The 12,687-nt window shown below is 47.4% G+C and overlaps 1 protein-coding gene across 5 annotated transcripts in view; it reads left to right on the forward strand.

Moving 5' to 3' along the window:
* Window positions 1–12,687, forward strand: part of LOC139053226 (zinc finger protein 182-like) — a 54,905-nt gene that overhangs the window by 10,659 nt on the left and 31,559 nt on the right. The window lies entirely within an intron of this gene.

The following is a 12,687-nucleotide window of genomic DNA, read 5'->3' on the forward strand; positions in this document are numbered from 1 at the left end:
AGCTGTCCCATATATGGCTGCATGCTCTTATCGGACTCCTGAATTATGACAAATACCACCCACTTATCACAGCTCCTGGCTGTGTGGTTTTTTCCTCCGCAGTTGTAATACACAACGATCTTCCGTGCCTGCAATGTGTGTGCACCATCAGCGGGAGCATCTTCGTTGCTTCTGCTACTTTAGGTGTGTCACCCTCTTTCTCCTGATTTGTGCTGGGGGGATTAGAAGTCTCCGGTTTAAAATTCCTACGGAAATACTTGTTACCCTTTGGCTTCCGGGAACCATATCCTGCTTTGTCGTTTGTTTCTGATTGTCACGACTTACTTCGGAAACTTCGGAGCGGGCGGTAATGCTTGGCGAGTTCTGCTGCTCTCTCTTTTTGCCCTTCAAAGTCGGTTTGAAATGCTATACAGAAGGGTCTAAAGAATCCGTAGCCCTATTGTAGTCTCACACTTTGTCCTCAGAGAAGCAGTTCATGAAACAGCAATACTGAACAGGATTAGTGTTGGTAATATCTTGGTCCACAAGTCCCGGCTGACACCCTCTTTCTCAGTAAAACTTCATTTGGGCCTAGTTTGTACATAATTCTGAACTTAAACTTACAGCACAAACACCTGAGACAGACCACAAAAGGAAAATACGACGCACACTCTTTCAAAACCGGCGAGGATATGAACTATATCCTCTTCTGCCCTGAAAGTATGGAGCAGGAATCGCGCTATTTGCCATCTAAGTATCTGACTTTTCTGCTCAAGCTCTTCCATTCCAAGAACATGCCATTGTGCTGCCTCCTGCACATGCCTCTGGTGTGTTTCTGCTTCAAGTTTGCATCTTTTTGCCTCTTCATGCTCGCACCTCTCTGCTTCACTCTTGTGCCTTTCGGCCTCTTCATGCTCGCGCCTCTCTGCTTCACGCTTGCGCCTTTCTGCCTCTTCATGCTGACGCCTCGCACGCCTCTTCTTCTTCACATTCGCACCTCTCTTGCCTCTCTCCTGCTTCACACTTGCACCTCTTGCACTCCTCTGCCATTTGCTTTCTTTCAACAATGGTTTCCCAAGCCTCTTCAGCTTCCTGGACTGTCGCATCTTCTGCGTTCATGACGTCGAGAACTGCTTCTTGTGTATTTGCGGAGCTGGTGAGAATGCCCAACTCTTTGCAAATTAGAAGGAGGTCCTGCGCTTTGAATTTTTCCATGGCGAATTCGTTAGCCTTCAAAATTCACCCTTCCTTAAAACTGAAGTTTGCTATTTAAAGAAGGTGAATGAGTAAAATAATCCCCACTAGAAAACACAAACGTACCCTCCTAGCATCTGCTTACTTGTACTAGCAAGAGTTCTGGTGACACGAAGAGCAAACATCAGGGAATAGCTAGTCCATCCTTGTCACTATTAGGAGACTGCAGAATTTCTTGTTCTTCGTGCTCTTTTTTACAAAGCAATTTTCCTTGCCTCACCAGCCTCCTCCCAACTCCTCTCCTCATTCTGCAGAAGGTCTAATTGCTACATTTTGCCTTTCGCAGGGCCAACCAAAATGTTCATCTGCTCATGACTTTCAAGGAGTTCTTGGATATGCAACATCTCCATGCTCACAAAGCACCCTGTGTTCCTTCCCCACTAGCAATCAGCCCACGAGACACTATATTCTTGATGTATGTAATTATTTAACTAACAACACCAAACACTATTATGGATTACCTGCGCTATGAGTCTTGGGAAAAGAGAAGCAAACACGTAGCACTCACCACACCAATGTAGCCAATGCGAATCGATCTCATAAGCTGCCGGCCTGTATTGTGAAGTCGGTTCCATGTATGGTGCTGTGCCTGGTGCCGGCAAAAAGAAGGGTTCTGAGCGACAGTTACGAGAACGAGAAAAGGTTTTATATTCAGAAATACATGGTTGAGTTTTATACACACGGTTCTTAACTTTAAGAGCGTATTTCATGCTAGAGTGTGTATGTCAGAGCTTCTTCCTTCTCGCATCCATCCCAGTCCACTTTTTTTTATGCCATTTATTTCCCTCATTCTCTCGTCAAGGGATTTCACAGGACAATCACAAACGCCTTACCATTCACCACATCCTGCTCCCAACGTTGCACAATACAAGGCGGCTTCCACATGGCAAACTGAACCGGCCATTGATGCCTTTATTGGTAGTTCTAGTCAATGACCCTCTCATCAATCAGTGACCTCTTCGTGATGGTCAGGAGAGGGTGCCATTGTTAGCTTTAAGTGAGCTGTCATTTCTGGGTGCTCGAAAGCCAAGGATCTGGAACGTGACTACCTGTCCGTAAGACTCGTGATGCTGATTCAGCTTCCTTGAGTGAACAATGAGGTGGGATCAGCACCTGTGATTGCCACATGTCTTCAGGTGAATCATCCTTTGTTCTGATCGATCGTCAGGCACAACAGCAGCAAGATGGTGACCGTAAGGGTTGCCAAACAAGTTCTGCAGCAGCTTTTGTTTAAGTGTATCTCAACTGGTGAGCTCGTCTGCGTGTGTCCTAAGCCATACTTGAGCTGTGCAACCCACCGAGGTAAAATAATATGTAGGCAAGCATGACGGTTGAGTCACACTGGTTATTGGTGCTGACGCGTTGGTACAGGCTGATCCAGTCATCGACGTCTTCCCTATCTTTCTCCATGAATACGCCAGGATCACGTGGAGTGGAGCGTACGATGTGGCTCGTCGGAGTAGCAGCATGTGTCAGAGCCGGTTGAGTCGAACTGTCATCTCCGGGAGCCTTGACGGAAGGCTCGATGTACCATCCACTGCGAGCCCCATGACGAGGACAGGGCATGTCTACCTCCACCAAATATGTTACTTGGGAAGTCAAAGACAAGAAGCGACATACAAGTTTATTTACAAAATGAGTACACTGCACTCTGCCAAAAGACAACAGCCCATACTAGTAGCCTCTAATTATTGTCGTCACCTTCACAGTGCTGGCCTCTTCTTTATCGTAACTATTGGTCCGTAACCATATTGATGATTCTGAAAACTGGGAGTTCTGTCATCATGAAGGTTGTATCCAGTGGCCGTGCCTATTAATGGAAAAAGTGTTAGGGACCCTTTTTCACCATTAACTGCTGTTTCAAAAAGGCTGGCTTTATGCACTGGAGCAAAACCCCCATGGTAGTGATAGCATCATGGTGGAAGCTGCTAACATAACCGAGCCCTGGGAGCACGTCACTGTTTCTAGCCTCTGTGTTGCTTTCTAGCCTCTCTGTATTTAAAAAAAAAATCTGATAAGTGGTAATGCAAGCCCATCTGTATTCATGAATAAAAAATGCATGTTTACCTGCAGAAAGTATGTTTGGTCACTTTATTGTCGCTCTGAAAAAGTTGAGATAACTTTTCTGCAAAATTTGTTAGTCTCAAGATTTTAAATCTACAGTAAAAATATTCAACACTGAGGGTTCACATTTGGGGGAAAAATACTCTCGATGGTTTAAGATGAAGAAAATTGGGGGTGCATTGATTATTTAGAGATGATTGGCGACTTCAATGTCATTAGCAGTCCGATGATTGGTGCACGATTATTGATTGTATGATTTGTATGATAAGCAATATAAAAAGTGCTCACACCTGCGATTCAATTTGGCGTCAAAGTGGTTTAGTAAAGAGCAGCACGTACCGAGTGCGGCTGCGAAGCAACTGAACAAGGCGTGGGTGAGTGCCGAATTGGAACGTATCTATTTCGGTGTATCTACTATTTTATTCTTCTAAGTAGTTATGCAACCCATCTGTATCTGTATTGAAAAATGAACAATGCATGTTTTTCTACGAAAAATAATAATTGCCACTTTATAGTCACTGAGAAAAATGTGTTAACTTTTTTGCAATATAGGTCAGTCTGACGATGGTAAACCTGCTATAAATAAGAACTCAACGCTGGGGGGTCGCACTTGGAGAAAGAAAAGTAGGCCCTAATGGGGTTAAGAAGAAGCAAATTGGTGGTGCATCCATTTTTTTTAGATTGTTGACCTTAGTGTCATTAGCAATCTTATGATTGGCGCACAATTGTTATATACGGTAGTGGTAGGGGTAGTGTTGGTAGTGGTGTCAAAGAGTTTCAATACTGGCACATGCACAATGACCCAACTTGGCATCAAAGTGAAGGGCAGCATGTACAGTTGACCATAGATTGAAATGGATCACGGCTTAGGCGGCTGGAGCAGCTGCAGGGCCGCACCATGGCGCTGTTATCGCGCGCTCAGGATGAGAGTACCCAGAGTGATGTCAAACTTCGTCTCCGCACCCTTGTTTTCGCGCAGGTGCTTGTCATGCTTAATGAATTTCAAGTGTGGCATTCGGCCTTTCTGCTACTGACGGTCGGGACGAAGGGACGCGTGAATGCTAGTAGTTCTGCCAGCAGTAAAATGCCAGTAGATTTGCGAGTAGTTCAGCGCGCTGTCGTGCAGTAGTGCATGGCCGCAAGTCATCAAAGCGCTGCAGTGTGAAGGAACCAGAACCCGATGTTTTTTTTCCTTTTCTTTGTCGGCAATTTTTAGTTGTGGACACAATAAAATGAAGCATGGCTTTGGTTCAGTAACGCGGACCAGTGCCAACTAGTGAAAAGGGCAGCTGGTGTTGAGACGTCTGCTCTCGCATGTCCGTCCTTTTTAGCTCGCAGCCTCTCCAAACCTTTAGCATCACCTTAGCACTCTTTATTCATAGAGAACAATGCGAGATGATGCCGCTGTAACTGCAATGTCTGATGCGCTGCTGGAATAGGTTGTCGGGGGCGCGATTGTTCTCTGTGCCCAGCTTGCACTGCAGCTTACGGTTGGCACCTTAAAGGGACCCTCACCAGGCCCCATAGCAAACTTTTGCTATATGCTGGAAGTTGTTACGTTTCCTCTAAGGAGCATTCTGCTGCAGAAAATTTTCAAATGGGCTCAATAATAGCCGATATATAAATATTTCAGTGCCACAAACTCATGATTTCTGCAGGCGGGCTCTACTGCAAAGCAAGACAGTCTCTCTACTCGCCCTGTCTAGCCTCCACAAGCAAAATTCCTTCCCTGCATTCTCCCATACCGGACCTCGAGGATCGCGTGACGCATACATTTTTCTCACTTTTTTTTTCACTGCTATGCACTTCCGTGACAACAACGCGCGCGAGCTGTTCTCTTGTTCGTGAAGCGCACAAATTTTCCACGCTGTGTGCAGGGAAACCGTACTAGTGGCATAATTCACTGCTATGCTAATACTGAGGCAGAACAAGCGGATTGCAGGGCATGATCACGCGCTGGAACACAGTAGAACATGGCACAGTTTCGGTACCTGCGCACGTGACCGCACGACCGTGGGAAGAAGCAGACGAAACAGAAGTAGCTCTCTCTTGGTTTGGTGCGAAGTAAAAGAAAAACACGTAGACATTCCGTTTGTGTGTTTTATTTTTTTCTCTAAACTTCAATTCGTCAATTCAAGCAACAGATCACACAAATAACAGATGGTGCCTCCAATAATTCTCAGTCACGTGTCGCCACGAGCTACGTCACACTGCAGACACGACTACGTAGGTGCAGGGACGGGAGTATATCATCCTCCGGCTTGGAGCGTGGCGGCTGCGAGAAGGAAAAACAGCGTTCGGTTTAAATTTCGGATCTTTCCGCGGCACATGGCAATGAAATACTTTGCAGGCACAATTTTTATCACATACTGTATGCTCTGCGCTTGTCAGCTCAACATGGCCAGACCTGGTGAGGGGCCCTTTAAAGGGACCTTGAAACGCTTTTGACGATTTTCTACAGACGTACTGAGTCGTTAGAGTAGGTCCTTCTGATCATTAATTGACACATCTAAGTGCTCTGCATAAAGCGTGTAATTTACTATAAGGTTTTAAAAATGCACATCGCTGCCGATCGCAGTGCACTGCTCGGCGGAATTTTAAGCCGCCCCTACCCATATGACCGAAATCACCCATATGACGTCAGTGGGGCGAGCTATCCGATTGGCTGACCAGGGCGCGTGATAATTTTTCCAACTTTATGATAAACAAATGATCTTCGTAATAGTTGGAATGTTAGTTAATTTCTTTTTATAAAAAGAAAGTAGCATAAAGAGAATGCACAAGAACAATTTTTCAGTACACTTACGCACTTCCGGCACACAGCAAGTGTCGTCTGCTTGTGTTACAACGTACTCCATTTTGATGAGAGCTCCGCAATCAGAGTTGGTCTCAGTCTTTTCGTGAGCACTATGATTTGATTTTGTTGCCTTGTGGACTGCAAACGTAGCGACTGGCAATATGTCAAGCTGCGACATCGTGTCCCTCTGCAAGGCAGCTTACGAGAGAACTGGCTGCTGCGCATCGGACTGCCACTATCCGATCGGCGCCAGGATTTGCGCGTTTGTGGCCGTCACTTTACACCGGAAGATTACTAACGCAATAGCGTTTCGCGAGTCCCGTATTATGGCAAACGTAAGCCGTAACGGGATGAGCCGAGATGAGCAGAAGGGCAAATGTGAATGGTCTGCACGGTGCAGCCACCTGGTGGCATAGAGCTCAACCATACACAGTAGCGGCAATGAAGCGTATTCTTTTTTGCTCCTGGTGCGTATTTTTTGCAGGAGTGTAATCATCAACACATTGTTTTTATAAATGGTTAAAATATTTTACACTTGGTTGGAGCAATATTAGCGCTTTGTTTGGCTGGTTAAGCGCTGCGCCAACAAGTGTCTGGACCGTGCAGACCGATCAGGCCGCTCACGTACGTCTACGCCAAAGTTCCTTCATCAGTTTGAGTTTATGCCTCCAGTCATTTGCCGAAATGACCAGCTTGCCTGTGGTTAATGGAATACCAGACATGTTCGGCGCTACGACAGAATGCTCGCAACGCACGCTGCTTTGATAGCTCTCGCTTGGGGTCGACAGCCAAGCGGCTAGCAGAGAGGTTTCGCGCGGGCAGGGGCGGGCTCAAAACAACCGGAAGTGGACGATGTGACGTTGCATCGTGACGCAGGACCAGTGAAGGCGGAGCTTAGCCCCGCTCGCTCGGCGAACGAGTTGAGGACGAAAAGCATGGCTGGGGAGGAGGGTAACTTCTAATAGCTTGTAGCTCCATTAATACGTAACGCTTCACTTAAATTGTGGTGCGAATGTTCGACTTAAGCTGAAATTGTGGTGCGAATGTTCTACTTAAGCTGTACCCCACGCGTCTATGAAATTTGTCCGAACCGTTTCAGGGGCCCTTTAAAGGGACACTAAAGGTTACTATTAAGTCAACGTGGACTGTTGAAATACCATCACAGAAACCTCGAAACGCTTGTTTCGTGCCAAGGAGAGACTTATTTTAAGAGAAAATGCGTTCTGAAGCGTCCGCGTACCTCTTGCGCAGTTCAAATCGCCCGCCCTCCGATCGAGGAGTACTGACATCATGTTCTCATAGTGACGTTGCGCCATCGGTGAGTAGAACGGCGTCCGCAGACGGCGCTACGGCTTTTCTGCACAAAATGCAAACGCGCGGCCAGAAACAGAGCCAAGACAGAGCCGACAGCAGAGCGAAAGCGGGAGTATGGTGGCTAGCGGAAGGAGAAACGAATTACATCCCACGGCACACGGAGAGTCCGTTTTCGTTAAACTATAGGCTGCGGCGAGCTCGCAGCGGGTCGGCGTGGTCTGTGAGCCTTTTTGCACTCGCAACAGGGCATAAAAAAGTGCGAATCGACGCAAAACTCGTCCTAGAAACGTGCTTCGCGACAGCCAAGCTGGCATGACCCAGATGTGGTTTCCCGCACCGCCACCAGGCGCCGCTACTATACCTCAAACTCCAACGCAATACGCCCATAAGCTGGTACTTCATTCTATGACGCAAACTTCGACGCTTGTCGCAATGGACCCTGACACCGACAGATTGGCTCGCGATGGTGGGCTCAACTTCAGCGATTTGAGCACCGACGAGCGCGACCTGCTGCTGAGGGCTCGCACTGCCAGCGTCGTTGAGTACTACGACGGTGGCCTCGACACCGACTCTCCGGAGTGGGAAAGCAACGAGGGCTTCCCACGACATCACATGGACGTGGCATTGAAAGTTTTGCGAGCCAGCAGAACCCTCACAGCACGATGCGATAACGAAAGTACTGAAACTCCAAAGCGTGTGCGGCGCAGAGTCGAGCATGCAGAGTCGAGCGAAAACGAAACCTTTCGAACACCCATATTACTGAAGGGCAATGTCAAAATGTTACTTTTTCTTAGAATCGAATAGACGTAGACATGCAGCATTTTTTGCCGTCTTATAATCGAATGAAATGATATTTTTAATACGAGGATCGTCGCTGGGGGGTCTCAAATCGTGTCATGCATTTACCTCAATTTCTCGGTTACTAAAGCTCTGTTCGCGATTAAATTGACGCCTTAGACGTTCTAGAACATTGCTCTACCACTTTAACTTGAGTTTCTGGCAACCTTTAGTGTCCTTTTAAGCAAGAAAATTTATCTCACTGATTTTTCCAACAAAATCAAAAGTTGCCTGCATCCATCATCTACTTACAGCGAAAAAAGTTTCCAGTTCATCCTGACTCGGAAAATGTCCAGCGACCCGATCGAGCCAATGTTTGGCTTTCTGAGCCGCATTGCCGGGTACAATGACATGCTGGACGTAAAGAGTGCAGCATGTGCAAAGTGCAGAGTGCAGAGTGCAAAGATGCTGAAGACCAGAATCGTGGCAACTTCAACTGAAAGCAATGTTAAGAGCTTGGCCACATTCTCATCGCAGCATCTTCTTATTCAACAGGAATTGCATGGTGCGACAAGCACCTTTCATGAGGTCCTGAACTGCCTTTCAGCGCGACCATTTGTCTCCACCCTTCAGATCGCCAGCGTGGCCATGATTGACAAATACACTGTGCATGCGGCGAGTGAGCACATTCCCTGTGCAGGCCGTATAGGCTCCTGACACTGCCCAGGCGGCGCGACCGAGCAGCGATCGTCAGCGCCTCTTGCGGCACCTTCCGTCAAAACTGACACTGACGCACGGCCGGTCTCAAGGGGAGCGCGCGCTCGCTCTCCTAGAGACCGGCCATGACTGACGGACCGCGCTACTCACGCTGCCCACGCGGATCTGCCAATGTGATCGCTTGTTCATGCTTGTTTTGAAACGAACAAATGGCGCAAGTTTTGCTGTAAGGTTTCAGACCAATCTTAATATTAGACGGTCGGATACGCCCTGACATTCGTCGTAAAGGGGAAAAGTTGTACGCTGCCGGGCACGTACACAGCGTGAAAGAAGTCGCCGGTGTGACTGTGCTGGCAAAGTAAACAAGAAGAAAGGGGGTTAACCGAGGGGCCCGATTTTTTTATTAGTCATCTCATGAGAACTGAATCATGAGAAGTGTCACTTCCACCAAGGCAAACACAACTGCAGCGTATCTGTAGCCTGAGTACACTCAACTATCACATTATGCTGTGATCAAGCAGCTCAATTGAGTGTGCAGGCATGGCTGAGCTTATTAAGCGTTAGAGGCAGGTAAAGAAGGGAAAATCAGACATCCACCCCTTCGTGCTACAAAGGAAACCTAAACGGGTTGCTCAAAAGAAAAGCCTCAAAGTTGAAGAAAAAATCGTCCTGGTCCGGGACTCGAACCCGGGACCACCGCCTTTCCAGGGCAACTACCATCTGAGCTAACCAGGCGGCTAGCAGATGGCAGGGCGAAGTCGAATTTGTCGACAACACGAAGCAAAGGCAAGAGTATGACGTAATAGTTCTGCGGAAACCGGCAAGGTGGAGATAAGTAATTAAATACGGGAAAATCAGACATCCACCCGTTCGTAGCAATTGCTACTAATGAAACCGTACGTGTTCTTATCCAACCTTTTGAGTTACCGTACACCCGTGCCGTGTCCTTCCATGGTGCTGTTTTGACACGCTTGCAAAGCCTCATTAGCCAGGGATGATAGGCGCCATATCTTTTAAAATTACTAAAAGGCTCTTGTAAACAACTTGCAGAAAATTTTTATTAGACAAGCAACCGCAGTACTTTGTTTACAACTGCCGAGGCACCGGCACGACGAAGCTTGGGCGCTCCTGCCGCCAAGACTCGGGTGACCGTATCCGGCAATCTGAACCCAAACAGAGCCACACAGCGGGAAGTGCTGAGCGACTCACGCAAGCCAGAACACCTGCAGCCACCGCGCAGTGTGCCTCGTACACAGCAAAATAAATAGCTCTAAAAGATATGGAGAATTTTCAAAAATATGTAAGTCGGCTGCTCGGCAAGACTTTCTCGACCAAAAACTTCAGTCTACTGACTACGATGCTTTCTAGTACGATCCTCCAGGAAGGAACTGCGAGCACAAAACCACGGCCGGCCAGGAAATTGGAGTCGGAGAGCAGGCAGCCCTGCACGGCTGTTACAGCCTCTGACGCAGCAGTACCGCCGTCCCCACGCTATTTTTTCCTGGGCAGTTTTCGATGTCTTGCACATTTGTCATCGTAAAACAGCGGTATGAGAACGTTTACCCGCAGGGCGGTGGCGCACGTGGTTCAGAAGTTTCAAATCACACGCGGTCATAACAACAACACGTGCGCCACTACGCCGTCGACTGAAGTTGTATCAGTACCAGAGTTGCGCTTTCAACGCTACAGGTGGCGCGGCCGTCGCCGGGAAACTCCACTGTCAGGAGCGTATAGGCTTCCTACGGCGAGCAAAAAGCAGCACTCCTAAACACAGGCCCATCGCTCATCGAGACTGTGGTGGCCTGTTTTATCGATCTCGGGAACTGCTGAATCTGCTCATAGGTCTTCGGAGATTCGTGGATTGTGTGCTTCCTCATTAGAGGCCCGTCGCGAAGCCCTTGAACTTTACGCACAGAGGATTGTGCAAGAGGCCATGAGCCTACCAGTGATGAGATGTGGAACGACACTGACCACCGCAAAGAGCTGCTGCTGCTTCTAAGTTCCAGGAAGTTTATCAGGCCGCCTTTTAAAAATTTTGCTCAAGGAGTGGCTGACAGGAATGTTGCCGCCAAACTGCTTGAAAGGAAACCCCCTGTCAGGAAAAGCTCTCAAGTTATAGTCGAAATTTCTGCAAGGTAATGATTATCGCGATCTTGTCGTGCATCCCTGAAGCATAATTTGTGAGTAATGGAAACAAAGCCTGCTGACTGCTGAAATACCTCTTCCCTACCTTTGCCTCCTCCTTTCCCTACTTTCCCCTTTCCCTCAGTTGGCATATCGATGAAGTACAATACTTCAAACGGCTGAAGCAAGGTGCTTTGATCATGTTCTGCAGCAAAGGTTGAAGTGGACGAGTCGATGAACAGCGCCGAGCTGGATGCCTGCGGGATGTAGTCATTGGACAGTGGTGTGGAGACTTTTGATGAATCGTGGTCGTCATTGTCGAAGAGTCACGAGCAGAGATGCTTGGGGAGACAGCTGCTTGAGCATCATGTCTGCTCAAGCAGCATGCATATAACATGCAGACGGAGTCTGCATGTTATATTATTTCTCTAAACTTTAATTCGTCTCTTGAAACAGCAGATTACACAAATAACACATGTTGCCTTGAATAATTCTTAAAGTGTCACATGTCACTATGAGCAACATCACAGCATACACATGTACGTAGGCGCTTTTGTTGATATAAGTCATCCCCTCATCTTGGAGAGCAGGCCCGTGAGGAAAAGAGTGAACGGTCTTAAGTTCGAAATTTTAGCTGTTTCCGCGGTGTGTACTGATGTAATTTTAGCATCCTTGATTATGAGTCCGCATTGTATGCACTGTGCTTGTCAGCTCAAAATGGCCAGACCTCAAGGGGCCCTTTAATGCGAAAGTGGGGGAAAATTGGGTGGGGGAACAGGTTACTGGCAACTATGTCATGAACTCTAGAATTAGAAGATGAAAGATGTGGCAGACTTCATGGAAATAAATTGTCCCTGAGATATGAATACGTTCTTCTGGAAGCGGAATGGCAGGAAGTGGGCCTGGAAAAGTCGTAATGGGGACACAAGAAATGAAATAGATTTCATACATTGTGCCGACCCTAGCAAAGTGCAAGTTGTAGAAGTGTGAGGTCGGGTAAATAGTAGTGATCCTAGGTTGGAGAGGTCTAGGATTGTTCTCAATTTGAAGAGAGAAAGACCAAATTAGTTGGGAGGGAGCAGGCCAGCCAACCTAGACACAGTCGGGGTAAAGGTAGATGACAAGACAGGGGTGATTGGAGATCACTGGGAGAGGCTGCTCATTGAACAGTGGCACATAATAAGTACCACATACCCAGTGACCCAACTTGGCATCAAAGAAGTTTGTTGAATAGCAGCACATGCCCATTGTTACATGCTGAGCGACCGAAGTTGGGCCGGCAGTTAGTTTTGAACCCAGTTCCCATTAACAGCACAGCGACCAAATGCTCTACCCATTTGATCATAGACTACACACAAACACAAGTTGGCAGGAAAGAGGTTATGTGCAGTCGTACATACATACGTACAGATCTACTGCTAAGTGTGTAAAGTCCTAAAGAATGCTTTTGCATTGAAAATGAACTGTGCACCAGCAATGTAATGTGTAGGGCGGGTAACCGGTGGCCTATCAGGGTTACTGAATTGTTATCAATCGAACTGACGTGCAATCCTGGACAGCAGACAGGCAGAGTGATGAAATAGAAAATTTGCAAGCACGGCATGGTATTGTCACGTAGTAGTGACGGTGAGTAAAGCAGCAATACTAAACGTGAGAAAACT

Source organism: Dermacentor albipictus, unplaced genomic scaffold (assembly GCF_038994185.2).
Source record: "Dermacentor albipictus isolate Rhodes 1998 colony unplaced genomic scaffold, USDA_Dalb.pri_finalv2 scaffold_83, whole genome shotgun sequence".
Lineage (NCBI taxonomy): Eukaryota > Metazoa > Arthropoda > Arachnida > Ixodida > Ixodidae > Dermacentor > Dermacentor albipictus.